The following is a 16,542-nucleotide window of genomic DNA, read 5'->3' as shown; positions in this document are numbered from 1 at the left end:
AACTCCTCTATTCGTAATTATGATAATCAAAGTTTAGCATGTTGAGAGGATGAACTGACAGCTCCATCCCACCTTCTTCATTGATCTCAACAGGGATACTCATCAACAGTCATAAACAGTGATGGCAGAAGACTTTGATCTCCCACACAAAGGTTTCGTCTTGCTCAATCACTTTATATCCTTTGCTCCACCAAATGAGTTTCCCCTGATGGTATCTCTACTCCAGATATGGGTGCTCCAAATAAGGGATTAACCAACCCATCAACCGCCTTGAAGCTCTTCTGCAGGTCTCAGATCATTCCTAGTATGGACCTGCAATGCATTTCTCTATGTTAGCGCACTTAGAAATAGTAAGGTTTAATCTTATTAAGATTAACCTTATTCTTAAACTCGAATCCTTGTAGATTAGCTAATAGGGCTGTAGACCTATTCTTTCCTAACGTGAGGATTTTGTAGGGGCCATCCCATTTAGGCTCCAATTTCCTTGGGAACAGCTCCCTACGCTCATCATAATATAAAACCAGTTGTCCTTTCTTAAAGGTATACTTCTTCACTTTCAAGTCATGCAACTGTTTCATGCGAGGTTTAGCCACCTCTTGGTGTAATAGACTTTGCAACTTAATTTCATCTAGGTGTGCTAAGGTCGTAAATTGCTCTAATAGGACATCTTCACTACCCAAAGAATGGTTTATTGCGAATCTAATGGTTGGCAACTCAATTTCTTAGGGTAAAATGCACTCCTCACCATAAACTAGTTTGAACGGCGTGTGGGCAGTGGCTCGCTTGAACGTGGTATTATATACCCATACTGCCACATATAGCTTCTTATCCCAGTCTCATTTCTTTTCAAATATGACTTTCGATAGGATACCCACAAGCTGCTTGTTGGTATTTTCAACTTACCCATTTGCCTGCGGATTATAAGGAGTCATTTTATTATGCTTTATTTACCAAGCCTCAGTCAAGCTTTTGATCACCTTATTTAGGAAATGGGTTCCACGGTCCGACACTAATTCTTTCGGTGGACCAAAACGGCATATTATCTGCTCTAAAAGGAAACTAGCAGTTTCTTTAGCATCATCTTTCCTTGTTGCACGTGCTTCTGACCACTTTGTGAAGTAGTCAGTTGCTACAATACTATACCTCTTTTGCACAGTCGACGATAGAGTAATAGGACCCACAAAGTCTATTCTCCACTTCTCAAATGGAATTATCGTCATAATAGGGGTGAGTGGTCTTTTCCTATTCTCTCGACTATCATGTTGTTGACAAATATCGCATCTCTTAACATATGCGAACGCATCCTGGAAGATGGCAGGCCATCAATAACCTGCTCTTAAAGCCTTTTGTGTTGTAAGCCGTCCGGCAAAATGACCTCTGCAAGCGGAATCATGGCACTCTTCCAAAATGAATGGCACCTCGTCAGGCATCACACATCAGCGATAGATGTCATCAACCCCTTGCCGATATAATGTACCTGCGATCAAGGCAAACTTTAATGCCTACTGCTTAATTTTCATTCTCTCAGCTTTAGATAGTCCAGATCCAGCCTCTCCTATCGATAAATAATGCATTATTGCAGCATACAAGGAGGGAATAGATGTCGTATCTATCTTAAATAACAACTCCATGTCACTACCTTCAGCCAGATTCTTTCGGCTCCCCAAAGTCCACAAGACACTCCATAATACCCTGTAACCTTGGTGGCTTACTCCTGATCTCATAATCAAACTTTTGTAAAGTGATTAACCACTTCGTTAGACGATCAGGCGACTGCAGCTTATTCATCAATAATCGAAGCCCTTCTGCCTTTGTATAAAGCACAACTTTCTCATAGAGAATATAATGCCTGAATTTCTTGGTCCCAAAGACCATCGCAAGACACAACTTCTCCATGTAGGTATAAATAATCTCGGATACCCCCAACTTCTAGCTAGCAAAAGCAATCGGTTGATACCACTTTTCCTCCCAGATTTGGGCTAAACAACAGCTGATACTATGCATGGTGGCTGCTGAAAATATATAAAATACGTCACCTCTTTTAGGTGCTTTTAAAACGAATGCTTTTACTAGCTCCTGCTTCATATCCTCAAAAGCTACCTTGCAAGGGTCACCCCATACAAACAAACAACTAAAGGATAACAGATTTGTAAGCGGCAACGTTCTTTTTGCCAAGGCGTTTATGAATCTACGCTAATAACCAACCGAAGATAGAAAGCTATGAACTTCTTTCGGAGTGTGTGGTGGACCCATGGCAACTATGACTTTGACCTTCTCGAGATCTGTTGCAATTCCTACCGAACTGACCACATGGCCCAGCAAGAGCCCATAAGGTACACCAAAAACACACTTCCGTGGGTTTAGAGTGATACAAAATTGTCTGTAGCGCTCAAAGAATTTTCTTAAAATGATCAACTGCCTTTATCTCACGGTGGCGGCCCCTAAGTCATCAATAAACACCTTCAACTCTTCAGGGGATGTGTCATCGAATGTCTTATCTGTTGTTCATTGCCACGAACCACGTGCATTGCATAAACCAAATGCCATCACATGGTACGCAAAAGTACCAAAAACAGCAATAAAAGCTGTTTTCAACTTGTCCTCTTCTGCAATTGCCATCTGGTTATATCTTGCAAAGTAATCCATAAACGAATATACCTCCCTACCCGCTAATTGATCCAAAATCTGGTCAATAAATGGCAACAGGTAGTAATCCTTAACCATCTGCTTATTCAGCTCTCTAAAAACTACACATAATCGGATTTGATTGTTTTTCTTCTTCCTGATAACAGTTGGTGAACACCATTCCATGTGTTGCACAAGAAAGATCAAACCCGCTTTTCTCAGCTTCTATAACTCCTCAAACAACCCGTCCCTCAATTCAAAGGCATACGCCTTACCTTCTGATGCACAAGATGACTGCCCTATTTTACAGGAATAGTATGAACAGCCAGGTTGGGAGGAATGCCTCTCAGTTAATCATGTGTCTTCATGATAACTCATAAAGAGGTTCATAACCAAGGTGGCCCAAGTTGAAATGCCAAATGTGCTAATCTTTCAAAGGATTCTTGGGATTAGCCAAGGCATGGAAATGATGAAAATCAAAACCCTCAACTATAAGCTAAGACATAGTGCTATTAGATATAGACCATTAGGTTGTACCTCACCATGAGCAGTCTTTAGGAAGGTCTTAACATCAAGGACCTTGATGGTGGTTGTTGTGAAAAAGACTATTGTCCCTAAACAACAAAGTTATCTTAACACTCTCCAAAAGCAAAAGGGAAAGGGAGAGAGAGAATGCCTCTTTTGCTCTTTTACCTGACATGTTGGATAAGCATTCTTGAACAATTTGAGGCATGGAAGGCCGATCCTATTCCATATTAAGGCCTAACCCTTGGTTTACATATTGCAGCAATAGGTTAAAGCAAGATATCTTTAGGCCCTATCTTGATGACTTCGTACTCGTCTTCTTTGACGATACCCTGGTCTACTCCAAGCAGGAAAAAGATCATGAACTGTTGAGATATTGAGCTCCACTCGTGATATGCCAGGGTGACCATTGTGCATTTATGTCACCGACTTGTTAGCTGCAGATGCGGTTGGTACACCGCTCATGAATAATAGCTAGATGATGGCTATCCTTATCTACTCTAGTTCGTGGCTCAGTGAGTATGCTACCTTAGTTAGTTGAGTTTGGTTTGAGACCCATATATAGGGTCGTAATGATCAAGGCTACGAGTCGAGCACTTCCAATGTTCTTGGCGAGGTTAAGGACATGATGAAGCATTATACCGACATGATTATGGAGCATTATCGACAAATAGCCGTTGATGTCAACTTTCTTAAAAAACAACAAAATTTGATAGGAAGTAGATACCCAGATGAGGGTGCACCTTCGAGATTTAGCTGAAAATGGTGTGGTGGACAACATTATCCATGAAATTGACCAAATGTCAAGTGCGACATTTGTGGAAAATCCAACCATTTAGCAGCCACTTCTGGAGCAAGATTAGTTCCCTCCAGCGAGGTAGTCGGCAAACCAGGGCTTGTTAATCATCGTGCGCAAGGAAATAATTCCCAGCAAGAAGACGGGCCTAAAAAAATACTCCAACGACCAAAGGCTACAGTGGAGGAGCTGCCTAGTGGTAGTGGGGTTAGTTTGATTGAGGCTGTGCGCATTAATGACGCTGAAACCTCTAATCTGCGAGCTATCCTTATAAGAGGTCAAAAGGGTAGAGAGGCTAACAAGGAGAAGCCTGTCGACGGAAACCCTAAACAAGGCGACAAAGGAATGCAAGTTCTGGATCTTGCCATGGAAGGGGGACCTCTGAAGCCCGTGGAGAGTAAAGCCGATGCTAAGAAGGATAAGGAACCACCGAGGAAGAAGATGAAAGTTAAAAAAGAAGCAATAAAGCCGGTTCAGCAACCTAAAGAGCAGATGGTTTGGCGTGAAAAGCGAACTCTACTGAACTATCATGAATTCGATTTGGCAAGCTCTCTTTGCGAAGTTAAACCAGATGTGAACCTTTTACAGCTTATTAGGCTTTCCACAGGAGTACGCAAGGAATTTAGAAAGATCCTGCGTACTGGGTATATCGTAGAACCTTTGGGTATTGCACGAGTTGGTGATGGCTGGTTCGAGCATGCTAAGAATCATTGCCCAAAGGATGCAGCCTATGTCGATGGGATATTAGTAGATTATGCCATTGTCGACAGGAGATCATCTGTTAATATTATGAGTCCTGAACTGATAGAAAGGTTGGGTCTTGCGATTTAGAAAGATACCTCCACAATTCTCAGAATGGCGGATGATAGTTTGAGACAGCCAGAAGGCTGCATTACTAAGGTCCATGTCATTGTTGCAAATGTAGAATGCCTATTGGACTTTAGGGTGATTCGTTTTGCAGGGCGCCCAAGTTACCAAGTATTACTTGGACGACCTTGGATCTTGCAAGTGGACTGTCAAGTGGATATACCCGCCTGTCGGCTGATATTCAGTAGAGGTGCTTAGTGCATGGTGATTAATGCCTATCCTGAGTCCCCGCAGAGTGAGAGAGCTCCTCTATCTTCCACAGAATTGGAGACATTAGAGGATTTATCCACCAGTGAGACATCATCGAGTGATAAGTCCAAAGACGGATCCACCATGGAAGACATCTATCAGATCACTTTGAATGAGCCGATAGAGGCCCAAGATTGTATTAGAGATGTAAATGTTATTGAGCTAGACCTTGGTACGCCAAATGATTCGCGGCCCCGGGGGGTCCACCTTATAGGCCCGTAGGTGTAGCACGTGCACTCAACAGGAGGGGGTTTAATATCAGTTTCACCTACAGATTTAAAATGAAAGAAGGGGGTTAAATATTGTATACTGAGAAATTAAAATAAGGGGTATTTTTATCCATAAATCTTCAGAACTAGGTTGTTAGTACACACACACACACACACACACACACACACACACACACACACACACACACACACACACACACACACACACACACACACTACAAGGTATTATGGATATACCGACACGGCCTATCGACGCAAAAATCGGTATATGCCTCGGTATAAGTCTTTCTATACGTCTCGGTATGTGCGTCGGTATACAAAAATACTGAGGTGTATACCGAGACTTATACAGAGGCGTATACCAAGGCCAAAAAAAAGTCCTAACCTTAATCTTTTCCTTTTCTCTCCAGTGATGGGTTTCTTCCAGTGTTCAAAATAAACTTATGTGCAAGAGCTTACAAAACCTATAAAAGCAAGAACTAGGATGTTTTTTTACTAAATTTCAAAGGCATTTTTAAAAAAATACACCAAACTCTCCCAACATCATATAACAAAAAGTACTATAAAATCAAGTCAAAAACAAACACGGCATCTTCATCATTATTGTAGTTAGAAAATTCATTTTATAAACCATACACAAATCCCTTTTTATAGAAAACCCCAGCCTGTGGTGTTACTCCAGGTCTTTGATTGCCTTTTTTTCTGTTTCATAAGAGGATTGATTTGGAATTTTGGACTGGAAACCATTTTGAGAGCTACCTGGATTTGGTGATTTTTGGTCACAAGGTGTTGATAATGGGCCTTTAGAAAGAGAGTCTGTACTTAATGTCTTATGACTTCAGCAACCACACCATCCACACCTTCAACAACCCCCTCACCAACACTCCCTCACTCAACTCCACGCATGTGGGGAGGGTGCAGCCTTTAGGGCTGGTATGCAAGGCCTAAAATTGACGGCTGTTTTTCCTATCAAGGGCCATTTTGCCTGTCAAAAAAAGCAATGGAAAAATTTCTCTGTCAAATAACAACTCATGTTTAAAAGTTTTCCTGTCACTTTGACAAGTGTTGAAAAACCTTGCATGTCAATTGACATGCTCAAATGTATCAATCTCCTGTCATTTTTTTGTGTTATTAGTAGTAGTAAAGATAACTAGTCTAAGGAGTGGAGAGCGGGGGGAATGTTATGAGTCACGACTCATTATCAAAGGATTGTCCGGTGCCCAATGTCCATTGCCCATTGTCCACTGGCCCCAGCTTTAGCCCAAAATGAAGATTTTTTTTCCTCCTGTGAGAAACCATCAACAACTAATAAATGTAGTGCCAGTAGGTACCTCCCTCCCTCTCTCTCTCTCTCTCTCTCTCTCTCTCTCGGTATCTATCGACCACCATACCCAATGGGAATGTCTCCCACGACAAGAAGCCTCTCTTTCTTCAGAAAAGAAAGAAAAGAAACACGACAGACCAATTGCTCTCCCCACCCCCTCCCCTTTCCTCTCGTTAAAATTGCCCTCCTTTTATTTACATTTAAAATTTATTTTAATATTTACATTTAGAGTTTTTTTAAACCAAAGGGGGCTTGGTCGAGTGGTTAAAGTGAATGGGTGGGTGAGTAAAGGACTTAGGTTCAACCCCTGGAGGTATCGTCTGTCCTCTGTTGGGGAGGGTATTGCCAAAAAAAAAAAGTGAATGGGTGGGTGAGTTCAACCCCCGGAGGTATCGTCTGCCCTCTGTTGGGGAGGGTATTGCAAAAAAAAAAAAAATTGCCCTCCTTTCCCTCCTCACGAACACCAGAAGCAGAGACAGCTTATTGCCTCTAATTCGCATGCTACCCTCTTCATCCATTCTTGGCCCGCCTCGTCTCCCATTGTTCCACTTCGGCGCCTCTTACACCACCGCTCCGCCATTACGAGTCTCGCTCTCTCCCCTTCTGGAACCAGCGTCGCCTTCTGCTCTCTTGATCACTCTGTTAAGCTCTTCTCGTACCCAGGCAAGCTTTTTTTCTCTGATTGAAGTTCTCTTTTGGGCTCAGTGTCTCTTTCTACATGGAAATGATCCAGTGAATCAAGTGGACGTTCAGCGGCGCTACGCTCCTTTGCAATGCAGGAAATGTGCTCGCCTGAGTGCATCCTTTTCTCTGTTTTTCTCTCTGATTACTTGATGCTCTCGGTTATTTGTGATGAAAACTTGGATTTTTCTGTTACTGCTTGTCTTAACCAAGCTGCTGCCCTCGTTTATAACAAGTAGGGGGTCTTTTGGAAAAAGCTAGGGCACCATTTATCCTTTAGTAATGTCTCTCACCTTCATGCATAGTTTGGGTTTATGAATCTTTGGGTTCCCCTCATGGGAGACTACACTACAGCTTCCTAAACTTTTTGGATCGTTGAATTTTTATAGTTTGTGAGATGGCTCGTCTAATATTAGAAGGCCTAGCTCCATCAAGTACTATCTTCTTCTACTAACATGTCCAATGCCAGTTTCTGCAAAGCAGTGCCTGGCTACATTATTGAGTTGGTGCTCATCTAGGTTTCTCCTGTTATGCACCTAACTATGTTCATATCGAGACATCTTGTGGTGCATTTCCTAAGCTTCAACGTGTTGGAATAAAGCCATAGGTTGTTCGTTATTTAGCTATGAGTGTTGGCCTCAACTTTAGCAAAGGAGGTTGTGAGAGACTATTTGTCCCTCTCTGTGAGAATAGGCGATTGGAAGAAAGTCTTAGTAGCAATCACCAACTATACACACCCAATAAAATGCCACAAAACTGTTTGCTGATATCATTTTGTGTTATTTTTAAAAGCGAGAGAGGAGCACCATGTAACTCGTAGAACTTGGTAAGCATTTCTTCAATTGAAAAAAGTTGTGAAAAATTTAAGTGTGACACTATTGTGGTTGGGTAGGCTTTCTTGTGACTCCATTTGTTATTGGATGACTAGTGGAAAAAGACTGGTGAGTGGTTTGAAATCTTTTCCTATTATAGGAATGCTTGAAGCATAGCTGTTTGCTTGTCTCATGCTACATCAATAATTGTCGTTTTGTTTATTGGCATAATTACAAGCATAATTTGATGCCTTCTTCTCTTGAAGTTGGTACCTTAGCTTAGGACCAAACTGCATCTGCATCCTGTTTTCCCTCTCCACGAAGGGTTCCTGTATGTAGGCCGTTAGGCAACATATCAAGACGTACATCAAGTCATTTACTGGATTCTTACTGCGTGGAAAGGTTTGGATTTAGTTTGTGATTTGTCACTTGTTTTTGATAGAGATATCAAGCCAGACAATCTATTACTAGATCGCCATGGGCACATGAAGCTTTTAGATTTTGGGCTACACAGGTATATTAAACATTATTCTTTTCTTTTATTGTTTTGTATTGCATGTATTTGACAAATTGCAATGTCTCATATTTGTAAGGTTTTGTTGGTAATATGATTGCCCTATTTGTAAGGTTTCGTTGGTAATATGAGTGCTCTATTTTATGAGATCTTGTCATCATCTCTTGCTTTCTACATGATATGGTTTTATGGATTCCAGAGTAGATTTGTGCACATATCTGATCAAAAGACCATGGATCTTAACAAGAGAATAGAAAAATCTTCTTCTTCTCATAGGAAGAAGAGAAAGTCTCAGCCAAAGCTGGATGCTTTCTTATCTAAGCGTCCAGCCAGCAATGTGACTAGTATGTTGGATTTCTAATTCTTGATGATATGTTGGATTTCTAATTCTTGATGATATGGTGTACTGCTCGTGTTTGATGATATGCTCAATTGCTCTCTCGCTTTTTAATACTCTGGTTTTATACCACTTGCATGATATGTTGGACCTCTACTTCTTGATGGTATGCTGCTGAACTGTGCATGTTTGCAGTAGTCCCCAACATCTGGTAAAGAAGTTTCCAATTCCTGAGAAAGAGCAGAGCTGGATTACATTCACCCTGCCATTCACCCGTCATAGCTTTGATTCCCATCTTGGCTGGTGGCAACGATCTCTGCATCCCCCGCATCTACTTCATGACCTCTTGAAAAGCTGGTAATCTTTGATTCTAACATGCACATATTATTTAGGTTCCAGTTTTCCAATTCCCATCATTAGTGTGTGTGAAATAGAGAGATTGAGAGAGAGAGAGAAAAAGAGAGAATAGTTTGTGTGTCAATGTCTTTTTTGTCTTTTTTTTTACTCTTCCTTCCTCATTCTCTCTTGTATGGTTGTTTTGATTAGAGATCTGATCATTCATGTCTCTTGTATGGTTATTTTGATTAGAGATCTGATCATTCATGGCATCAAAGACTCACATAAAGGTGTGTGATCATGGGAGTAACGAGAAGAAGGTGCTGGGCTACGTCAGAGTGATGGCAGATTGCACTTATAGTGATATACGTCAAGAGATCATCCAAGATGGCATTGTAAGTGAATCATTCGAGTTTGTTATTGAAGATGAAGACTGTGATGGAGTATGCATATTGAATGCATTACAAGAGGAGCGTTGGAAAATTGAGAATAGCAAGCGAGTTGGCATAAAGAGGTTATCAACCACGGTGGATGATGGAGGGTCCTCAAAGCGTGTTTGTAGAAGCTTAAATACTTCCATGGAAGCTACTGCTATGGATGGGATGGAAGAGGGCGATCAAATAAGGGAAGCGGGTGATCATGGTGGGAGAGTCAACATGCTCAAGAGTGTTTTAGTAACACAAGAAGCGCTCAAAATTTGGGAGCTCCAATGTGAGAAGGTCCTCAAGAAGTTGAGTGAGAGAAAGCCATCTAGAGATGATAAATTTCAGCTCATCACGGAAGATGTCAATGACCAACCTTTGATTCGAGTGTGGTGCAATGAATGTGGGAGTGCTTATGGATCGGGAGTGACTAGTGGAAAGCAATCCGCATACTCATGCTTGTCAAACTTCATGAGATTTCACATTCTAGATGGTCAAGCACATCAAAAACGATACTTATCTAACCGAAGTTTGAGGTTTGATGCATTTTCTACTCATGGTTCTCATGGAAGTACTCCAAAAGACGAGAATGATTCTGATGATGCAATAATAATCTTGGCAGCTATTGAGGAGATGAATAATTTCAATAGAACTCATGAAGGTAAGAATCAACTTCTTGTTTTATGTTGTAAATTGTAATATTTTTTTGTAAAAGATATTTGTTGAATCATGTAAGACAATTCTTAGTCCCTTATTTTGGTTCATTTTTTAAGGATTTTTGCTTGTGCATATCAGATTCAATTGTCAGCTACGTTTCTAAACTCTTATCAAAATTTTGTATCCTCATGTAGGGGCTGATTTTCAGTTGGTTGAAGCAACTTTACATGACTACAAAGATAAAAATAGTGTCAAAGTTGTGTGCAAATATGATGGGAAGTGGCTGCACCTATGTCCTCGAGGTTCAGATTTGCAGACCATCCTAACACAACATATCAATGCAAAATCTCACATCAATGCATGGAGCAAGAAGACCACAATAAAGCAATCATCTTCTCTCTTCACAGGAGCTAGTGGGCGACCTAAAAAGAATTTTGAAAAGGATCCATGTCAACAAACTTTGGGTGCATTCCTCGTATCAACCAAAGAGGATGCGGAGGTGGCTTCCATCCATGCAGGTGATTCAAGCTCTCATTTATTAAATCTGTGTTGGGGATTATGGCAGTGTAAACTTGATGTTAATGGTAGTGAGATTGATATAAAACCTTTTCTCCAAGACCTAAAGATGGGTGAAGAGTGGTTTTGTGAGCCACATACAAAAGCTACTTTATATGATGGGGATGTTGAATACAGGATAGATGGATGCTTTAGGCATGTGTGCTGTCTTCGGATCTCAAGAATTGGAATTCCGTTTGAAAGTTTCACATGCGAGTATTGTAAGAAAATTCCATCTTGTGCTGATTTTCGTGGCAGAGTGTATCGGGAGGGTAGTGCAATTGAGAAAAGAGGAGAGAGGCAAACAGGTCGAGGAAGGCGATTGGATTACCTTTCTGGTGCAGAGCTTAAAAGCGTTGTAGTTGAGACAAAGAAAAACTTGCGAGAGGCCAAGAGAAAACTATGGTGGTTGAAGGCAAAGATTGTGGTGCTTTCAGTGAGAATCAGGTCTTTAAAAGAAGCAAACTATGAGGCTATTAATAGGAAGGATGTGCAACGTTTTTGCAATAACATTATTGAGGCTCATAGGCAAGGAAAGTTTGGTGGCAAATTAGCTTTATGGGCTTTTCTTCAAGACATTGCAAATAATGCATTAAGATCGAAAAAGGGGCAAAGATATGCAGAATCCTCAAAGACCATTTTTGAGGTTGCAAAGCTATGGGGTGGGCCGCGCTTGCATGATTTTCTAAGTGTAAACCTTGGAGGGCCATCTTTGTCAACCACAAGGAGGCAAGGAAGAAAGGCAACTCAATTTCAATCCGGAGAGCATGAGTATATCGTTGATATGGTTGGAAAGATATACAAGGATGTAAAGTCCAAACATGGAATAGCATCACGGGTGCCATTCATTATTGTTGAAGATGAAACAACCATCAAGCGTCGCATCAGGTAAAAACTTAGTTGAATTTCTCTTCGCTTCAGTTTTAAAATTTATTTATGTAACAAGTCCATGGAAATAAAGATGTTAAAGTGGAGCTTCATGTTTTTGCAGATGGAATGCGAAGGATGACACTCTAATTGGGTTTTGTGGAAGAAAGGGAGAGGATCATCAATGCTCCTCAAATGATGTTATCATTGTTGGAGATGGAGCACAAGGATATGAGACAATAGTGGATGCCTTCCAAAATCACGTAGTGGGACATTATGCAAGACTGCTCATTGTCAACCCGCTTCATGAGAGTCTTCCACGGTTAGCTCTTGTTGTGCATTGCACTTGTAATCGCTTTGATAGCGATTTCATCAAAGCTCAATGGAGTCTTGTGGAGCAAATGTGGAATGCAAAATGGAAGGATTGCCTAGGGCCAATAATTGGACATGCTTCAGATGGTGATAGTAGACGTCGCAAGCTTATGCTTGAAGACTATTTAGGAAAAAGTGATAGAAAGTTTGGTATCAAATGGGATGGATGGAAACTCAAAGGCAGAATCATAGGAGACAATGTGTATGGACTACATGATCAAGATTTTGTGCATTGTGGAAAGAAGCTTGTGAACCCTCTTGATAGTCCTATTCGACAACTAGCGATTGGACAAGTTTGGATTACACTCAATCATGTTGCTTTGGTCTATAATCATTTCTCTATCGATCAACACAAGTTACGAGAAGAAGATATACAACGAAACGATCGGCAAAATTGGAGAGCAGCCCAAGTGATTGTCTCTAGACAAGTTCAAAAATGTATGATAGAAATGCAAAAAAAAGAGAGGAGCATGCAAGGGACTGGGGCATATTTGCAGGTTGTTGCTGATTATATAGACATTTTTTTGTCTCCACATTTAGACTTGAGAGAGCGTGTGGTGCTTGCTAGTAAAGTGGTCTTCTTCTTCAAGTTGTGGAGATTATGGATTCATCATCATTCTACATACACTCTTAAGAAAAACTTCATTAGCAAAGAGGCTTACACAGATACCCAGCTTTCTTGTCATTTTGTGGTTCTACTTATAAAGATGTTTCGGGATTTCTTCCCAAATCTCAAGTGTCCTTTACATCTCACAGGATCGGATGCAGCAGAAATTTATTTCAGCAAGATTGGAGGTATGGTTGGGCAAGAAAGAGCATTTGATTTTGGAGATGTTTTGCATTGTGTTGGAAGCTTGAACAAGATTACCGTGCATGAATGTAAATCAAATGGGGTGACTTTTTCAAGGGCACATAAGAAACAAGAACACATATGGAAGGATTTGAACAAGCATGAAGGCATTTTGGAAGCAGATCTTGGGAATTACGAGAGCGTTTCCTCTGATGAAAAGTTGATAGATGCATTGAAAGAGGGATTGAAGCGGGCACAAGATCTTTGTGAGTCATTGGGGATCAAACCTAGCACAATCGAAGGAGTTGAATGGTGGACAGAGCCTTGGATAGATACACAATCAATGTGGTCAAAGATAGATGCTGAAATGGGTGACGCCGATGAGCACGATGACTTTGTGGAGCCTTGCGGTGAAGATAGGCCCATTGAAGGCAGCGACGGAGATGACGAGGTCATTGCTTTGAGTGAGATTCGACATGAGGTGGATGGGATTCTAGATGAGGCAAGCATTGAGGATGAAAACAAGACTATCTCGCCCGTGGTGGAGGTTGACAAGAAATTCATCTTCAAGTCTACTTTGGTGAGTCAACTCAATGGAAACTCAACACTATCAAAAGATAGGTTGACAAGGGTAAGACAAGGAGTGTATTTCAGCAATGAAGGAAAATTAGCATCAACAACCAATGGAAATTTCTTTGGAATAGGGTCAGATTGTGCTGTTTATTTCTACGATGACACATGTGGAAACAGAGACACAAATTTCAAGAGAAATGGAAAAGCCACAAAATTGAAGAAGATGCAAACTCTTCATAGTACATGGTATCTTGGAAGAGTCCAAAAGATGGGAAAGAAGGTAGGTGGCAGGTATGTAGATTACAAGCGAGGTCTTGACTTGGTAGATCGACCACAAGGGATGGAGGTTCAGCTTGGTTGGTATCAGAAGGTGAAAGGACACCATACATACTCTTATGATGTGACAGACTTAAACATGGTTGATATTGAGTCAATTATTGCATTGGCACATTTAACATACAATGAGGCTACTGATAGATATGTTCTTGATCAAAATGATTATCGAATCTTTAACGATTTCTTGAAGTCTACTGGTTAGATGTTTATTTAAATCATGTAAGTATGGAACCATTTGGTTGTAATTTGTGTTTTAGTCATGTTATAACACAAGTGACCTTATTCTTTCCATTTTCATATGATTGCAGGCAACGAATCCTCCACCTTGCAAAGTGGGGAGGAGTTGGAATGACATGAGTTGGATTTTTGTGGGACTGAAGTGTTTTTTGGGAAGGAGTTGGAATGACATAAGCTGAATTTTTGTGGGACTCAAGTGTTTTTTGTGGGATTGAAGTGTTTTTTTGTGGAATGACATGAGCTGAATGACATCCACTATATGTTTTTTGGGAGAGCAGGTAAATTCCAACCATTGTCTCTTGGAAGAACGGGGTTTATCTCGTATAGTACTCTAGTTTTATAGTAGCCCAAATTCAGATTAGTTTCACGTAGCAATTGATTGTGTTATTGATATTTGCAATACAGGTTCGTAGCAGCATGTATTAAGGCCTTTAACGATTAAGGCCTTCGACGGTTGAATTAATGGGCATGTACATAATATTTTGCTAGCAGCTCTCAAGGACCTTTTGGTTTGGCCAAGTCGGGCAGTTATACCAGTCTTTCCAGGTGATTACAGGTATAAATGAATTACCCTCCTTCTTAAGTGAGTTGTATAGGCTAATATCTGTCAAATGCTTCTCTCCAGTATGCAAGAATATCTAAGAGGACAACATGGTGAAGGTTCCTATCAGTTGTTTTGTTCAATTGTTGATTTAGCATGTCAGTAACTAATTTTTGTGTTGAGTCATCTCTAAAAAGTATTTTTGACAGTGATCCGGAAGCAAGCTATATGGGCCATCTCTATGTTCAGCTAGTTGAAGCAAGAAATCTGGCGAATTCACTGGAAGATTCGACCCCTATGTGATCTAGCAGTTGTTTGCAAGTCACTGTGAAATTTTATATCACTATCAAGGTCTCCTTTTGTAACACAAGAGCAGGTGGTTGGTTTTTTTTCAGAGCTGGGCTGGCTGTGCAGCAGCCTGAGTATGAAACAGGAGTGGCTTTCAGTGGACAACATTGACAGGCGGAGCAACCTTTCTGTGCAGGAGTTTATCACAAACTATGAAGAACCGAATGAGCTAGTAATCATAACAGATGCATTATGTAAGTGGCCAGCCTTGATGAACTGGAACAAGGAGTATCTAGTGAGAGCAGCTATTTGAATCAGCCCAAGTTTACAGCTGCTTTTTTCCTATTTTTTCTTGCAGTGTAGCCTGCAATTGGTTCTATGAGCTCACCGCACGAGAGGAGAGGGAGTCTGACAGATTGGCAGTCCTGCATGGCTTGCCGAAGTTACAGAGTAAGCTGCCAAATCCAACCAAAGAGGCTGATGGAGGAGTATCTTGGAGTCCCTCACAAGTGTATGATAACTGTGATACAAGAGGGGGTTGTTCTGCTATAAATGAAGCTATAGTTTCACAATGTACAAGCCCAATGCCACTGCCTGATGAGCTTGCAGCAGTAAGCCCAATGAGACCGCCGCAAGGGTACCCAAGCAAAGGTCTTTCACAAAGAGCTTCTCCTAGAAGGTGGTCTGCCTCTCCTTTAAAAAAGGTTCAAGTTGGTCGATTTGGGAGCCGGCGGGCCGGGTCGGTCGTGATTCGCAGTATCAATTACTTTTCTGAACGCTAGAGTAAAGAGAGACACCATGTTATGGACACTAGTAGCAGCAGCGATGGTGAAGAAAAGGCTAAGAGCTGTACTCTAGATGAGCCAAACTAAGACTGATGGAGGAAACTCTAGAGCGTAGAAAAGCGGAGATGGATGCCCAAACAGCCAAGCTCAATGACAAAGCTCATGCCAAGGCTCGTGCTGCCAAGCTGCTTGCCCTTTAGGCCAACTTGAGGGATATGCAAAGACTCCAGGTAAAGATCTGGCTGAATTTGTTTTGGCATGAGATTTTGTCCATAGATTCTAATGTGTTATGAATATTTGACATCTGTTGGCAGGAGGATGGAATGGTTGGGCATGGCAATCTTCAACCATTGTTGACAAAGGATTACTCGAGGTCTGATAGTAGTCCTCCCTCTCCTCCCTTAACACCCCGAGTGGTGAAAGAGCAGGCATTGACACCAAAAGCTCATAGGGCAAAGAAGGCGGTGTATGCATCTCAAAAGAACTCAAGCACTCCTGGGAGCTCCAGACGAATAGTTTCCATCTCCCCTAAAACCACTCCTTGAGGAACTCTGGGGTAAGCCATTGGTCCAGAGGACCCCTAGTTCCTCAAATGCCCTTGAGAACTCTCTTTCCTCCTTGGTTCCTTGCTTTTCAGACCCAAAGAATGAAAACATGAAACCATCTCCAGGGAAGTTGTTGGGCTCTGCGATAGTGCTTTCCAAGGATGCTGGGATTCCTGCTCAGCATCCAGGAGCAAGCAAGGCTTTACAATCAGGACCAAATGGCAGTGTACCCAAAAGAAGTTCAAGGGTACAGAAGAAGACCCGACCAAGGCAAACCA

General features: G+C 41.4%; 1 pseudogene; it reads left to right on the top strand.

The window, feature by feature from the left end:
* Nucleotides 1-12,244: 12,244 nt before the first annotated feature.
* On the top strand, nt 12,245-15,716 carry LOC148008078 (uncharacterized; annotated as a pseudogene).
* Nucleotides 15,717-16,542: the final 826 nt, after the last annotated feature.

This window comes from Lygodium microphyllum, unplaced genomic scaffold (assembly GCF_053477565.2).
Source record: "Lygodium microphyllum isolate KBCC unplaced genomic scaffold, Lygodium_microphyllum_v1.1.10 scaffold_447, whole genome shotgun sequence".
Lineage (NCBI taxonomy): Eukaryota > Viridiplantae > Streptophyta > Polypodiopsida > Schizaeales > Lygodiaceae > Lygodium > Lygodium microphyllum.
This window is presented reverse-complemented; position numbering and strand designations above follow the sequence as displayed.